Here is a 17,551-nt window from a genome sequence, read left to right as displayed (position 1 = left end):
GCTCCAGAGGATTGAGGAATCTTATTTATTTATTTATTTATTTATTTATTTACTGTATTTATATTCCGCCCTTCTCACCCCGAAGGGGACTCAGGGCGGATCACATTATACACACATAGGGCAAACATTCCATGCCCATAAACACATCAAACAGAGACTGAGACAGACAGACGCAGAGGCAATTTAACCTTCTTCTGAGGGGATGTTCGATTCTGGCCACAGGGGGGAGCAGCTGCTTCATCATCCACTCTGACGGCACTTCCTCATTCCAGGTCGTAAATTAGTTAAACTTGCCTCCCCACTTTATAAGTGGTACCTTATTTCCTACTTGATAGATGCAACTATCTTTCGGGTTGCTAGCTCAGCGAGCAGGGACTATTTTTTATTTTTAATTGACGGGTGCTCACCCCGCCACGGGCTGGCCTTGAACTCATGACCTCATGGTCAGAGTGATTTATTGTAGCTGCTCAACAGCCTACGCCACAGCCCGGCCCCCTTATGAAGAAGATCTGGGGGCCCCATGGGGGCTGCAAGTGGTACAAATCTTATTTTGTTTTCAGAAATTGATCCACTGATCCACTAGAACTGAACAGAAGGTGATCTTTTTATTCTCCCTACATCCCTCCTGAGTAGCTTCAAATATGATCTGGATGGCTAGGGGCCCTTCCACACAGCCATATAATCCAGAATATCAAAGCAGAAAATCCCACAATATCTGCCTTGAACTGGGTTATCTGAGTCCACATTACCATATATTCCATTTCAAAGCAGATATTGTAGGATTTTATTCAGCTGTGTGAAAGGGGCCTAGGAAGTTCTCAAGAGTAGATCCTTTGCACCAATGAATCATTGGGAAGGAGCAAAAACAAATACAAATCAATTGCATTAGACCAGTGGTTCTCAACCTGTGGGTCCCCAGATGTTTTGACCTTCAACTCCCAGAAATCCTAACAACTGGTAAACTGGCTGGGATTTCTGGGAGTTGTAGGCCAAAACACTTGGGGACCCACAGGTTGAGAACCACTGCATTAGAAGAAATACAGTGCGTCACTATTGGGTTTAATTCTGGTGACATCTAAAGCTTTTTCTTTGGCTGTACTGGACAATAGGATGGATGGGAGAAAGAGGATTGGCCATGTTCCTACAGTGAGAGATGTAGCTACAAGAAAGAGCTATATATAGTGTCCTATCCAACCTTTCCTCACACCCACCTTTTCTCAGCTACAGTCCTGTGAATTAGGCCATTTCCTGGTTGCTGGAGAGCAGAAGGTGTAGCAAACATTTGTCCATTTATTTTCTTGCACTTGGTACAAGGCCCTTGGTATCCCTTGGTTCCAGGACTGCCATAGATATCACAATCCATAGATCCACAAGTCCCATTCTATACAATGGAGTAGCAAAATGGTTGTATCTATGGATGTAGCATCTGTGGATACAGGAGGCTGAGTGTAGTTGGATGCATAGTGAGTTATAATGGTGTAAGTCTGACTTACATCATAATTAATAAACACAATGCCAGCTTGCATTTTTCATTAAAATAGATCTCAATGAAATTTACTCTTTCCTCATATAATTTCAATGAACTCAACATTTAGGTGAATTTCTGAAACTGAGGAGAAGAGGCACACAGAAGCGATATGAAATGTACAACCCACAGCAAGAGAAAAACAGGACTAGATTCAAAGGAAATGGAGAAACATAAACGCTGTAAGGAAATAATTACTCACAGAACTGAACTGGATGGCAAAATAAAGATGTTCACTTCTAAGGTGACACATAATATGCCTGGTGGAGTCACTAAACATCAGTGGCATCATTGGCTGGATAAATTTGGCCTAGAAGAATTTGGAAAGCCTGAGGTGTGACATGGTTGCATAGTGGGAATGTGGGAGGAGGGCCTCTATTTTAAGACATATTTAGAAAGCTTTCTCAACAGATCCAGGGAGGTCGCAATACATCTTTATTGAGCTCCAGTAAGGTCAGCGCTTGAATGATATACTCCATTTTGGAGCACAGGATAAATCTTTAGAAAAGCTGGGAGATTCTAAAGCTGACGTGAAATGCGAGTTCAGAAGGCAATGAGGAGGGGGATGTCCTGCAAGGAGAAGCACAAAGAACTTAGGAAACTGAATAACTATCATTTACCCAAGAGGTGACTGCGACGGTATTTGACTACAGCCCATAAATTTCAGTGTAATAACAGTAAAACAGAATTATTTAGAAGGTTTGGAAAGGTCACACGAAGGTACTATGATTCCTTTCGCTCAGATTGTCCAGAAAACCAAAAGGATTTTTAATGCCTAAGATTTACATTGGTATGTACTGAAATAGATCTATAATGCCTTTATAACAAGACCTACATTAGCTGAACTATAACATTGATTTCTCTTATGTATTTTGTTTCATACAAACCTGCCTCAAGACCAAATGATGCAAAAGAAGCTGAGATGGACTTTGTGCTTGTGGTTTATGATATGTATCCTGTTAGAAATATGAGATGCGTAATTTTAGAAATGTGAAAACACCAGTTGGAACATTTCCATAGAAGTTCCATAATAACTGTAATTGAAGTACATAGTACAGTACAACACAGCACTGCTTCTTAAACTGTGGGTCCTGACACCAAGTGGGGTCCCCTTCGCTCAATGTTGGGGTCACAAAGAAATTAGCAACAGTAACAGTTTTTTGAACATCAGTGGCTGTTTTAGGCATTTACTCAAATCTGTTGTGCGGGGTTTATAGTGTACTCTGCAGAAGATGCTTCAGCTTTACTCTACAACAAGGAAAATCAGCCTGATCAGCAAGCTTTGTAAATTTATTTGCAGTAACATATTTTATTTTTATACCTACCATATTTTATACATACCTATTGTATTATATAGCTAGGGTCACATAAAAATTTCTCAGATGGAAAGGGGTCACATGTGAAAAGAGTCTAAGAAGCCTTGCAGGAATGTACAACCCCTTATCCACAGATTCAATATCCACAGTTTCACTTACTTGCACTCCAACCCTCCCCCCCTCCTTAAAGTGTTTATGGTGTCTCTCTAGGTCAGTGGTTGCCAACTTTTGGGCCTCCAGGTTTTTTGGACTTCAGCTCCCACAATTTCAGACAGCTGGTAAAATGGCTAGGATTTCTGGGAGTTGAAGTCCAAAACACCTGGAGGCCTGAAGGTTGGCAACCACTGACCTAGGTCCTCCAGTGCTTTCTATGGTATGCTTTCAGTCAAGCATACTAAAATATAGGGTTTGCTACTATATCTGGTTTCATTGGTGAGGAGGGAATCATGGAACATATGCCCCATGGAATGTATGCCAGATTGAAGTATTGTCGAAGCCTTTAATGGCTGGAATCACTGGGTTGCTATATGGCCATGTTCCAGAAGCATTCTCTCCTGACATTTCACCCACATCTATGGCAGGCATCCTTAGAGATTGTGAGGTTCCTCACAACTTCTGAAGATGCCCGCCATAGATGTGGGCGAAACGTCAGGCGGCAATGCTTCTGGAACATAGCCATACAGCCTGGAAAACTCACAGCAACCCATATTGAAGTAGTTTGGCTATTTTTACTATCTCCCTGCCATGAGCTAGGATCCAGAATACATTAATCCACATAACATATGTAATAGTTTGCCTTGGAGATTGTCTTGATTCTGATGGAAAGGTATGACTGTCAGGTACACCCAAGGTCTTGATGTCCCCTTCAGCACTATCTACTCAGGTGTTATCATTAGCTCTGTATCTATCTACTCCTCTGCCACTTCAGTCGTTGTCCAACCAATAGTCACATCTTTGCCTATAGAGTCCCTATATGAATCTCTGTTTCCTGGGCTTAAGCATCTTCCAGCAGGTTGCCCTCTTTTCTTCCTATCCCACACCATAAACTCTGAATAAATGGCAGCCTAATTCTTGGAACAGTTGGATGTTGTGAGGTAAATGGCTCACATTATGCTCCAAATTAGAACAAATTAAAGGGAGTGAGCCCTACCTCTCTCTCACACACACATACAAATAGCTTCAGCACCTCCAGTAATGTTCCTGCAGGTTGAATTTCCCAAAATATTGGGAGCAGAAGCTTTTTTTGTAAGGTAGGGATTTTGAAGTATCTGTATTTGCATATGTTCATAATGAGATATCTTGGGGATTCAACCCAAGTTTTAATCATGAAATTCATTTATGTTTCATTCAACTGACTTGAAATCATCACCCACCATTGCAGATTACTACTGAAGCAGAAATTAAACACCATAAAACATGTACATTAGTACCAATTAGGGATCTCCAGTAAATCACTGTAAAACTCCTTTGTTTGTTTGTTGTTGGGGAAAGTTCCTTAACAGTTCCAAAACCATAATTCCCAGAAGACTCAACAAAACTGAATGATCTTTGTAGAAGGGAATGCCACCAAACAGAAAACAGATTTACTGTTTAAGGATGCTTTTCTTGGAGTGGCTGTTTTTTGTCATTGTCATTGTCATTTTGTTTTGCACAGCACTGGTTTTAAACTTTAGCCTCAATATTAGCATTTGGCAAAACTTAGAAATCAGTTTATAAGATTAGAGAGACTAGAGACCTGCTGATCATTTGAACAAGTTAAATCCACATCTTCAACTTGATGGAGGAACCAAATAAATGTTTGGACGTGGAGTCCTTAGTCTGGAAACACCCTTGCCCTCTACATGTGCACAGCTTTAGCACATAGGACAAGAATGTTTTCATTCATACAACACCAGATCACAGCTAAGATCCATTGGAAGTGATATTTTGGTATTCAACACCCAAAAGCACTGAAAAATTCTTTTTTTGTCTCTTTCCTGTTGCAACCATTTATTAAGGAAAAGAAGCCTGTTCTACATGGTTCTTTGTAGCTTTCCAAAACAGGTATTCAGGGTATACATGCAATGGGAGAGCTGAAAGAGTGAGGGAGCATTGCTTTTTCTGATGTAGCAGTGGGATTGAGCTGCAGTACAACTTCAGATTCTGGCCCTTCTTTGTTCGTTTTCATGAGCTGTGCCACAAGTTACATCAAATTAAGTCACAGAGTGAGATTACAATAGATCTGCTTTAACATTTTGAATGATCTGCTTTGGAATTTAGGATTTAAGAATATGAACATCTTCTCTGTTTTTGTCTCATTTCTTTAAATTTCTTCAATATTACATATCAGGTTGCAATCTCTCCATATTCCTTCCAATTTATGTACTTATTGAAGACATGTCTGTATTGCCTCCCAGCCAGCCATGCTAATTTCAGTTCAGCACAGCTAGGCATTGGGGAGTGCCTCCTGATCCTCCCTACACTTTAGTGAGTAATTTCTGTTATTTCTGTGTTACTCCCACCCCGAACATCTATCCTCTAGATTACCCCACTTCCATATGTCCCTGCCCGCAGTGGAGTACCCCTATGTCCCTCTCACTCCAGGTTTTATCTTTGTGTTCATGTGGCCTGCCCTTGTTTTACTGTTTTTTTATTTCTTGATGTAATGTCTATTATCATTTATTGTATTTTTAATGGTGCTATGTTATGTTGTTTTATATTTTGTTATATTGTATTGCTCTGGGCATGGCCCCATGTTAGCCGCCCCGAGTCCCCGTTGGGGAGATGGTGGCGGGGTATAAATAAAGTTTTTTTATTATTATTATTATTATTATTATTATTATTATTATTATTATTACACCCTGATTCCCTGCAAAAGCAATGGGGAATCATCCTTACCATCGCTGTAGGCTGTCCTCTTCATGAATCTGCATCACTGAGCTTGTGACAGAGCTTCAGAGTAGGAAGCCCCCCATCTTGCTCCAAATCTCCATCACATCCGGAATGATGCAGATCCAGGAAAAGAACAGCCTGCGACAGTGGTAAAGGTGACTCCCAATCATTTTTGCAGGGAATTAGGGTGCAAGGAGGTTTGGAAGGCACTGCCATCCCACCTCCTAAGGCTGCCTGAGCAAGGAACATGGGATGGCTATGGGGATGTCATCTGGGACTGCCACTGCCACAGCACCACAAAGATTTGGATCTTCCTGAAAGATCCAGATCTTTGCTGGGGGTTTTTTTGACCCTGGATAAACATGAATTAAAAGATTTACCCCAGGTTGAAATATATTGGACTGGATGCATCTTTTAGATGCCCCACGGTAATTTGATTGCTACACTGGATTGCCTGCCAGTGTAGATGGGGCCTAGGATGAAGGCTGGAGCACTATTGGGCAATTACAAATGTGTAATATAGTGTTACACACTTGTAACCATTTCATATTCATGATCTCTACATAACTCCCAATTTGAGGGGTACATAAGAACCATTTTATTTATTTATTTATTTACCACTTTTCTCAACCCCTGGGGGGACTCAAAGTGGTTCACAACTAAGCAAATGGCAAAATTCAATGCCTCACAAAATGTAAAATCCAACACATAACTAAAATACCATATAACAATAGATTAAAACCAGTAATGTATAAAACATAAAACATAGACAATATAAAACATAAAACATTGGACATTGTACCAAATCTGAAGTTATCATGGCTGCTTCATCTCATTCTCCAAATGGTTGCTTTAAAGTAGTTTAAGTAGTTTCCTAAATGTCAGGAGGGAGGGGGCCATTCTGATCTCACTGGAGAGGGAGTTCCACAGCCGAGGTGCCACAACCGAGAAGGCCCTGTCTCTTATCTCCACCAGTAGTGCCAGGGAGGGTGGTGGGACCGAGAACAGGACATTTTCAGCTGATCTTAATGCTCTATCTGGCTCATAAAAGGAGCTACTTTCTGACAGCCCCCAATCCCTGCTTCTCAGGCAGCAGCAACTGTGAAGATTGTCTAGATGCAGTTGGTTAATTGGTAAACCAACCCCATGTGAACAGTCTTTGGCAGAAGGGGAATCATAACAGGTGTTCCTACTTCCTCCTCTCAGAATGAAGATCACCCATAGGAAAGAGTGGGAACATGAGTCACATGCTGCCCAGTTGACAGAGGAACAGACCCCTGATAATTGCTGTGACTGCTTCCCTGTAAATGGAGATTGGGGTGATAGGGAAAGAGGTTACTGCATAGCACTGTATCTATGGTGCTTGTGCATTCATGACTCCTCAGTACAAATCCAACCATTCCTAAAACATAATGTTAAGATAGTGGGAGCAAAGCAGTTTCAGACATTAAAAGTAATTTTGAACAGCTGTCCACTAGAATTTAAAAAGAGACTGAGCAACCTAACATTCTTGAGCAGGGAGCTCCACAGCCAGAATGTAGCTCTGTGTGTGTGTGTGTGTGTGTGTGTCTGTCTGTCTGTCTGTCTGTCTATCTCAGGCCACCTTCATACAGTGGGTAGGTCTACATTGACAATTTATCCTGAGGTTGATCTGGAACGATGAATGCTGACTGGCTCTGGAAAAGAGTGTTAATTGCCCCCTCCTTTCCCCCTCCCTTCTCTAATCATGTAGCTCTGTCCAGCATCCCAGTGTTGAGCAACTGGCATAACCCATGTTGTGCCCCCTAACCCCTGCGAGAACATGATGGGACAATGTTCCTGGTTCACCCAAGCCTGGGGAATATGAAATGGTTCAATCTGGCTCAAAGGTTTACGAGGAGTCAAAGCTGTGGGTTGTTCTAGATTCCCAAGGAGACTTCGGAGCAACCTACAACTTTGCTTCATGCAGTTCAAGGACATGAAAAGGTGACCTTGGCCCACATTAATCTTAATCAGCCCATACATTGTTTAGCTGCTACACAGTTGATTCACTTGACCTTGGGATAAGTGATCAGAGTAGATGTGCACAGTGTTGTGACATGCAACAGGACCTTCCTATAAGAATACACACTTTTCTTTCATGCTTATGTGGTTTTTCCTGCTGTGTTGACTTAACCTTGTTTCTGTACCTTTTTCAAATATATGCATCTTTAGCTGTTTTTGTTTGTATGCACATAATTTGAAAAAGAAAAAAGATCTCTTGCTGGCAATTTTTTCTGATGTCAAACTGCAATTTGTGTGCTTGCTTTCATTAATACTTTCGCAGGCCACAAATTGAATCAATTTGTAAAACATCTCAGTTAAATGTCTTTTCCATTGCTAGTCAGTACCCCATGCATGAACCTCCCTACATGAAATAAGTGGTCAGAACAAAAAGAATGCTTTGGGACATCCTGTCCCTGTTGAACTGACAGAACCTTCTACTTAGATGAGCAAGTCATAATATTATGAATAACCTGGGGTGGCTTGTGGTTTCCATGCTGAGGTGTTGGATGAATCTGCTCTGGACTTTAACCTGAACTTTAAAGGCTCTAAGGGCTCTTCCACAGAGGCATATATCCCAGAATATCATAAAATCTCACAATATCTGCCTTGAACTGGGTTATCCACACTGCCATATATTCCAGTTCAAAGAAGATAATGTGGGATTTTATTCAGCTGTGTCGAAGGGGCGTACATTGCTAAACCTATTTTAGGGCACAGTACTGTAAATAATCCCTTTAAAGACAGGACTAAAACCCTGTGGTGCAGATTCATTGCTCCACTGATAGGAAAAGCCCCAGCCACCATTGGCTCATCATAATATTGTAAGTCATCCCTCATGGCTTGGGTCCAGGCTACTTGACTGATCGCAGCTCCTCTTACAAACCAGCCTGGGCACTGCAGTCAGTGGAGGAATCCCTGCTCTCGGTCCCACCCCCACCTCAAGTACAGCTGGTGGGAACTCCCTTCCTAAAGAAATAGGGCTCGCCTCCTCCCTCCTTCAAAAAACAACTGAAGACCTACTTCTGCTCATTAGCATATGGAGAGAAGGAAGATTAAATAATGAGAGACCACTTCCAGATCCTGATTGAGAACTATGCTGTATATGAGTTCTATTAGTCTATGTCAGCCCATTTACCACCATAAGCCACATAATCCAGCCCACACAACTCTGTTGAACTTCAGTTGGATTTTGCAAATTACTCTAAACATTTATTTAGATTTTATGTCACTATATAATTCTTGTCTGATTCTGTCTGACTATATTGCTTTAGGTTATTGATGTTATACACAATTCACTGATAATTTGAGGTTAGGTTTTTAAAGCTGTATTCATATGTGGGATGTTGTTGGGATTTTATGTCAATATTTATCTGTTTTTTGAAGGCACTGAATGTATGCTAGAATTCGCTGTGCGTCCCTTTGGGGAAATAGGGCTGAATAAAAATAAAGGCTATTATTGATTGCTATTGTTATTTAGAAAGCTCCTTGTATTTACCAGACTCACCGATCAGGAACAAGGCAGGTCTAAAACACCACCTTTGGGGTACTCATTTACTTCGTTTAGGGTTCATCTACATTGTAGAATTATTACGGTTAGCCACCACTTTAACTGCCATAGCTCAATGCTACAGAATCATAGATGTTGTAGTTTCTCAAGGTCTGTAGCCTTCCCTGCCACAGTGCTAGCATCTCATCAAACTACAAATCCAAGTATTCCATAGCATTGAGACATGACCATTAAAGAGATGTCAAGCTGCATTAATTCTACAGTTGCAGATGCACCCTTAGAAAGTTTTACTATGTGGAAACACCATCAAAGTATTGAGGGTCTGAACAGAATTTCAGCCTCCTAGCCTGAGTGTTATCTACATCAGTTTCGAGCCTCAGCATAATAATCACTGTGTTTGGAAAAAGTTTCTCCTCCGTACCTAATAGGGATCATAATCTATTCCTTCTGAAGTCAGTAAGGAAAGATCCACAGAGGCAGGGCGCTGCTCAAATTGAGCTTAGAAGTGGTATTTCTTTCCTGCCCCTTGGTCCCACATTCTGTTTGCCATTACACATTCCAGTTGCCCCTGTGAACTATGTAAGAGCGTGTAGAGGAGAAATATTCCTCCCACTGGTGGTACATGTGTTTCCAGATATATAATGGTATAAAGAAATAAGGGATTTGTGGTTGTAATATCATCTGACTTCTGTACCCAGAACTTAAAACACAAAGGATAGACTATACCTTCTTTGCTGGAGGAAAAGAAATTGCCTTTTTGGCGTCTAAGTGAAGAATAGTGGCATTGATAAAATTGTATCTGTTATCTTCAAAATTGCTTTAAGCCAGAAGTTTGGATAACAAAGGACAGAAGTTGCTTTCATATTAGCATATGTGTCATGTTTAATCAATCAAAAAAGAGCACTGTAATTACTTTACCCTTTTTCATACAAAACTTTAAAGAAAGAAAGCCATGAACCTATAAAAGTAAGTGTCATCCTGTTTGGATAGTTAGGGTTTTACAGGTAATTTTTTGCAGATTTTATGCAGATAGCTGATAATTATTTCCTTTCATGCTCATCTGCCATGTTTCCATCCACTTTTAACATAGACATAAGGAGTACAGAGGCAATAACCATATTTGCATAACATTACATTTAGGTAAGTAGGTAGGTAAGTTATTTATTTATCATGTCAGAAATGAATTGAGAATACAGTTATAATGTATAAAAAAATCACCATCAAAGTTTAAAACTTGGCATTATACTAAATGTCCTTTGATTAGTAACTGGCCACTTGGAGTGCCTCTGGTGTTGCTATAAGAAAGCCCTCCATGGTGCATGTGGCAGGGCTCAGACTGCATTGTAATAGGTGGTCTGTGGTTTGCTCTTCTCCACACTCGCATGCCACGGACTCCACTTTGTGGCCCCATTTCTTAAGGTTGGCTCTGGATCTCATGGTGTCAAAGTGCAGTCTGTTCTGCACCTTCCAAGTCACCCAGGAAGGTAGATGAGGCATTGTAAGCCACCAAAACAATCCTAATTTTGCAGACAGGTGGAATAAACCTTAAAAGGTGCCATCTTGCTTGTGGTCCCTTGTTTCAGCATACCTTAGAGCTTAGCAATGTCCTGACATTAAAAGGAGGCAGTTTGTTTGTGAGCCACCCACTAAGGAAGAGTAATTTTTTACAGTTCCATTCACTGTGAAATGAGGCGATCATGCTCAAATGGAAAGATCTGACCCTACCGAAAAATTATTTCCATTTGATTGTTGTCAAACAGAAGTCTCTAAGTCTGCTAACAAAAAGGTTCATTCATTTCCCTCACATTGATCAAGCATAATTTAAGTTGTGAATGGACAGTGAATTGACCTTCCTGCAACCAGATGAATATAGAATCATAGAATCATAGAATATGTTTCAGAATATGCTAAACCTGGCACAGCTGCTTGACTTTTAGAGTGCCCCTCCCTTGCCCTAAGATGATCTGTATTTTTCTGCTTCATGGATGAAAGCTTCTTTGGTGGGAAATTCTGAAAGATCTAGAAAAGGAAAACAGAAGAGCATTCCAAGAAAAGAGAACTTGATACAGTGATTTGCCTGCATTGATTCAATTGTTCCTCTGCCTTCTAAGCAATGAGTTGTTGATGAATAGTATGCTTTTTAAAATGGTTGTCAACCCAGAGGCCAGCAGGCAGATGGGTTCGATGTAAGTATGAGCTGCCAAAATATACTGCAACCCTAGCCCATGTTGCAAATAATATGAGAATATCACATCTCTCTATCTGAAAAGGCATGAACCTACATAATGGGCAGTAATCTCAAACTGTATACTGCAATTATATATGGCACTACAATATCATGGAAATGAGGAAATGATGCTAAATACATATTTATTCAAATGTTTATACTTTACTTCCATTTATAAACTAAATGCACACGACTAAAGTTAATCAAATGCACACATCAAATAAAAGAAAACACTTCAGTTTATAATAAAACAATTCAGATAATTAGAAGCAATGCCCTTGAGTAAAACCAAAAGCAGCATAAAGCAATTCACCATAAATAGAAGAAGACAGAATGCTTAACCAAGAATATGTACAGATTTAAGGAGCTTACTGGTGGCACTGTGGGTTAAACCATTGAGCTGCTGAACTTGCTGTTCGAACCCAGGGAGCAGAGTGCGCTCCCACTGTTAGCCCCAGCTTTTGCCAACCTAGCAGTTTGAAAACATTCAAACGTGAGTATATCAATAGGTACCGCTCCAGCAAGAAGATAAAGGCACTTCATGCAGTCATGCCAGCCACATGACCTTAGAGGTATCCATGGACAATGCCGGCTCTTTGGCTTAGAAATGGAGATGAGCACTAAGCCCCAGAGTTGGACACAACTAGACTTAATGTCAGGGGAAATCCTTACTTTACTTATAAGCCTTAAGAAACAGAAAGGCAAGCTTTTGGGGGGGAAAGGTCCACAGCCTGGGTACACAATACGTAGAAGTTACATCAGTGTTTCATATATACATCACAATTACTTACATGATCACTTGTCACATTTAATGATGACTTAACTATATAATAAACAAGCCTTTGCAGGATAGCCACTTAGTTAGATTGCATATAAAATTCATATCATCCAACAATCTACTCAGATTCAGCATGTTTTTAAAAAGATTCATCATCTTATTCAATTAAGGATCATGTATAAATCTGAGCATTGTATTAGACAAAATAGCCATAATCTTCTACCATAAAACTCTGTGAAGAGCTGCTGGATCTACTCTTTGCAAAAAAAAAAAAAAATAGAAGGAAATTCAGGGAAGGGGTGTAGCGGAGCTTCCTTCTCTATAAGTTTTAAACAGATGCTGGATGGCCATCTGTTGGGAGTGCTTTTATGGTGTGTTGCTGCATGACAGAATGGGGTTAGACTGGATGACCTTTGCGGTCTCTTCCAACTCTTATGATATTATACGGGAAATAGGTATCATATACCCTGTTTCCCCCACAATAAGTCAGGGTCTTACATTAATTTTTGCTCCAAAAGATGCATTAGTGCTTGTTTTCAGGGGCAGTCTTATTTTTCTAAATTGACTTTTAAATGAACTACATCTAGGGCTTATTTTTGAAATAGGGCTTATATTTCAAGCATCCTCAGAAATGCTGAAAAATCATGATAGGTCTTATTTTTAGGGTAGGTCTTATTTTCGGGGAAACAGGGTATCAGAATTGCTATTGGAGTCAGGGTTACTCTTTTTCTTTTCCCATCGAGTTTAGCTGCAACTCTCATAATAAACTGGAGGGAGGTATTTTCAATGGTTCATGGTATAACAAAATAATAAAAATATATGCAGGTGTATTGCATTTAAACAGGCAATTAAGATGCACGGGCTTTAACAAGGACGTTTTCCTCTGGAGATAAATACGGTAAGAAATTGTTTTCTGATATAAATTATTATTATTATCCTCATAATTAATAATAATAGTAATGTTGCTGTCCCACCACATCATCCTTGTGATGAGATAGGGGGGAAGCCTCTTTAAACTGGCTTTAATCTGGTAAACTAGCTGGGATTTCTGGGAGTTGTAGGCCAAAAACATTTGGAGACCCCAGGTTGACAACCACTGCCTTATGGAAAGACAAGGAGCTTCTCATTGTGCGCTGCTGGCAATTTTTTAACAGCAGCAGGATTTTTCCATCAGTTCAGCCATAGAGCCACCCGGGAAGTACTTTTCCGGGATGTGATGGGAGCCAGCGGGCTCCATGGCTAAAGTAGAAAAACCCATTACCGTCAACAATTTGGGCCCGTGTGAAGAGGTCCTTAGTACAACTCCACTTGAGAATGTGAAATATTCCTCTGTATCAGCTATTCTTCATCTTTTCCTTGTGGATGTCCAAACCCTGTATTCTAAGATGGGAACTTCACTCAGTTCATTGCCTAATGGTAGAATCAGCCCAGCTCAGAATATTAAAATCATTGACACATCTGAACCAATTCCTACAACAAACATATCTAAGTCAACAAGCCCTTCTCTCTCCATAGACGTCCTCTCCTGTTATCCTCCCCTGAGATTTTACTGCTAGACTCTGAGATTGCTGCTGTCCAGAGATAAATTCAATCTGGATCCTTACTATGGGAAGGAAGAGAGAAGACACACCCCCAGACAAATCTGACCTGAGTGCCATTTGTCTCCCTTTAATTACGTAATGTCTGCTGTATCGGTTTCAATAATAAACTCATGGTGTGTGAGAACTGAAACACTAGCATATGTGAGGAAAAAATCTGGCTCACGGCATTATAATTCTTTTGTACTATGGTAAATTCTACCAAGATTGATTATTTAACCACTGTAAGGACATGTAACATTTGTCCCTAATTTGCCAAAACTGCTTCATTTTAGGTAGTTATACATACATTTGCTTGCTTTTCAAAACAATGAATCACAATTTAATATTGTTTCTAAGAAACGTTGTACTACATAAGTTTATGACAAATGAATTTATGGTTTAAATTATTACAGAACCTCGGGGAACTTTCTTTCACAATTGTTGGCATTTGGGAGCAAGAGAGAGAGAGAGAGGGAGAAAGAGAGAGAGATAAAGTAATATGATCTCTGTGCAAAAGCAACATTTTAAAAAGTATGATTTCCTGGTTCTGAGCTTCTAATAACTGAGCTACCTAACTACAACATGTCTATTATCACAACTTTGCTTTGGCATGTTACTGAGATAGGTAGGAGTCTTACTTTACAGGAATTTCTAACTTCTCTTTGAAGAAGTTGCATGTTTGAAAGGCTAACCAGAGTCTGATTTAGAGACAAAGAGTCAACATAAGAAGAAAGAACATTCAAAAAGTCTTTTCTGGAAAGGTTTTTCATAGACAGATTGGGTTGAGAGAGATGTTTTTAAGTAAACTGTAACATTTATGTTCTTCAGTTGAATCCATCAGGGCCATTTCGGTTGAAAAAAGTAGAGGTAGCACTCTGAATGCAGTGCACCAAGAAATCTATTCCTCGAATTCTTCAGGTACATTTCCTCATGATCAATCAACTAAAGATAACACCCCTCCTTGGCAGATCTGTATCAACTGGGTATTGCATGCATATAGGTAAAGGTAAAGGTTTCCCCTGACATTAAGTTGTGTCCGACTCTGGAGGTTGGTGCTCATCTCCATTTTTGAGCCGAAGAGCCGGCGTTGGACCGAAGACACCTCCAAGGTCATATGGCCGGCATGACTACATGGAGCGCTGTTACCTTCCCACTGGAGCAGTACCTATTGATCTACTCACATTTGCATGTTTTCGAACTGCTAGGTTGGCAGAAGCTGGACCTAACAGTGAGAACTCATCCCGCTCCCCGGATTCAAACCGCCAACCTTTTGGTCAGCAAGTTCAGCAGCGGTTTAATCCACTGCGCCACCAGGGGGTCCTGCACCACCAGGGGCACTCAACAGAAAAACACATTGGATTTAGGCAAATGGGAATAGCTTTACAACCTTAAGACTGCTCTGGTGCTTTCAGATGGTGATTTTTCTGCCTCTGTGGCATAAAGGTAACAATGTATTTACTTTTTAGTAGCTATTTGCATGTTGAAATCTTGAGAGTATGCCAAACATATTTTTAACCTGATGATATACTAATATTTTTCTGGCTTTCATCAAACACAGATACAGACACATAGGTGAATGTGAGTTTAAACAGAGTTGGGGAAAAGTTACTTTTCTAGACCATGACTGCCAGAATCCTCCAGCCAGAATATTTGTAAATAATAATAATAATAATAATAATAATAATAATAATAATAATAATAATTTATTTATTACCCGCTTCCATCTCCCTGAGGGGACTCAGAGCAGTTCACATGGGGACCAAGCCCACTCAGCAGATAAAACATTAAGACGACAGCATATATAATTAAAACAATACCAGTAAGGTAACATTCATAAAATACATCAGCAAACATCAAGGCTAAATGGTGGGGTTATTAAGAAATTACAGGGAAGGCAGGCATGTGCAAAAACGCAAGGCAATAATAATAATAATAATAATAATAATAATAATAATAATAATAATAATAATAATAATTGAGCACGCAAAGATACTGTGGGACTTCCGAATCCAGACTGACAAAGTTCTGGAACACAACACACCAGACATCACAGTTGTGGAAAAGAAAAAGGTTTGGATCATTGATGTTGCCATCCCAGGTGACAGTCGCATTGACAAAAAACAACAGGAAAAACTCAGCCACTATCAGGACCTCAAGATTGAACTTCAGACTATGGCAGAAACCAGTGCAGGTGGTCCCGGTGGTGATCGGCACATTGGGTGCCATGCCAAAAGATCTCAGCCAGCATTTGGAAACAATAGACATTGACAAAATCACAATCTGCCAACTGCAAAAGGCCACTCTACTGGGATCTGTGCGCATCATCCGAAAATACATCACACAGTCCTAGACACTTGGGAAGTGTTCGACTTGTGATTTTGTGATATGAAATCCAGCATATCTATCTTGTTTGCTGTGTCATAATAAAATAATAATAATAATAATAATGATGATGATGATGATGATAATAATAATAATAATAATAATAATAATAATAATAATAATAATAATTTTATTCTTATTATAACCCGCCTCCATCTCCCCGAAGGGACTCAGGGAGGCTTACGTGAGGACCAAACCGAGCATAAACAGTGAATTCAAAGGGTTGTTGTGTGTTTTCTGGGCTGTATGGCCATGTTCCAAAAGTATTCTCTCCTGACGTTTTGCCCACATCTGTAGCAGGCATCCTCAGCGGTTGTGCGGTAGGAGAATTCATAGTTACAAAATTAAAAACGTGTAACAAATAAACAATATACTTAAAACAATTAAAACTGAAAAAGTCAAAACATCATAAAATGCATCAATCAACATCATAAACCAGTCACTGGAAAAAGTGGGCATGTTCAGATTTGAGAGGGAAGGACAAGACTTGTGGGAAAAAAATAAACCTATCCAAATTCTGTATTTCAGCAGGTCAAGCAAGCAGTTTATTTCATAATTATTTGATGTGCCTGTAACTGGAGGGTAAATATAATAGAGTCCAGGCATATAAGGATGAGAAAACCGGGACCCGCTCCCGCCTACCTTTTGTACGATTTTTATTTCAGGAGGGGCCTTTCCATTCCATGCCATCCGAATAAATGGTGCAAAACGGAAACACGAATCAAACAGATAAGAGAAATGTTGGGCCCATGTCTAGTACCTTCCTAGGGCCAGTGTTATGTATGGCTTGGGACAGCTGCCCACCCTTGCTTTAGCAAAAAAAAGCTGGGTGCTCCAGCTTCTAACAGAAGCAATTGATATATAATTTTGTGACTTGACTGCACTAATTCTCTGCTAGTTTCTTGGACTGGTTCAAAGGGATGCTGACTGATCACTCAAAAACATTATATGAGGTTTGGAAAATCCACGAGGATTTAGGGCAGCTTCAGGTCCTCCTTGGGGCAACATCAGCCTCTCTAGGTGGACCAGTCGGTGACTCTGAAAACTAGATTTTCTGCTGGAACCAAATGTAAAAGAGGCACATCTTGCTTGAGAAGAGAATTACTGCTTCTGGAGGCTTTGAGGGAACATGCCACCTTGGGCTGCACAAGTCTCATCCCTCCATTAAATAGTCAGCTAGACCTGAAAGGGCGCTTCTCTTAGAATGGAAATTTCCTCCCTGTTCTCTGAGATCATCTACTTGGGTGGTATTCTATTTCCCTTCCAACCTGAGGGTATAAACCACCTAGGGCAAGGGTACATCTATTGGTTATGGTATTCACATGCTGATGCAATTAATT

General features: G+C 40.2%; 1 long non-coding RNA gene across 1 annotated transcript in view; it reads right to left on the bottom strand.

Annotated features, from left to right (window-relative positions):
• The window catches only part of LOC103278713 (uncharacterized), a 110,606-nt gene that overhangs the window by 78,923 nt on the left and 14,132 nt on the right, over positions 1-17,551 (bottom strand). The window lies entirely within an intron of this gene.

Source organism: Anolis carolinensis, chromosome 1 (genome assembly GCF_035594765.1).
Source record: "Anolis carolinensis isolate JA03-04 chromosome 1, rAnoCar3.1.pri, whole genome shotgun sequence".
NCBI lineage: Eukaryota > Metazoa > Chordata > Lepidosauria > Squamata > Dactyloidae > Anolis > Anolis carolinensis.
This window is presented reverse-complemented; position numbering and strand designations above follow the sequence as displayed.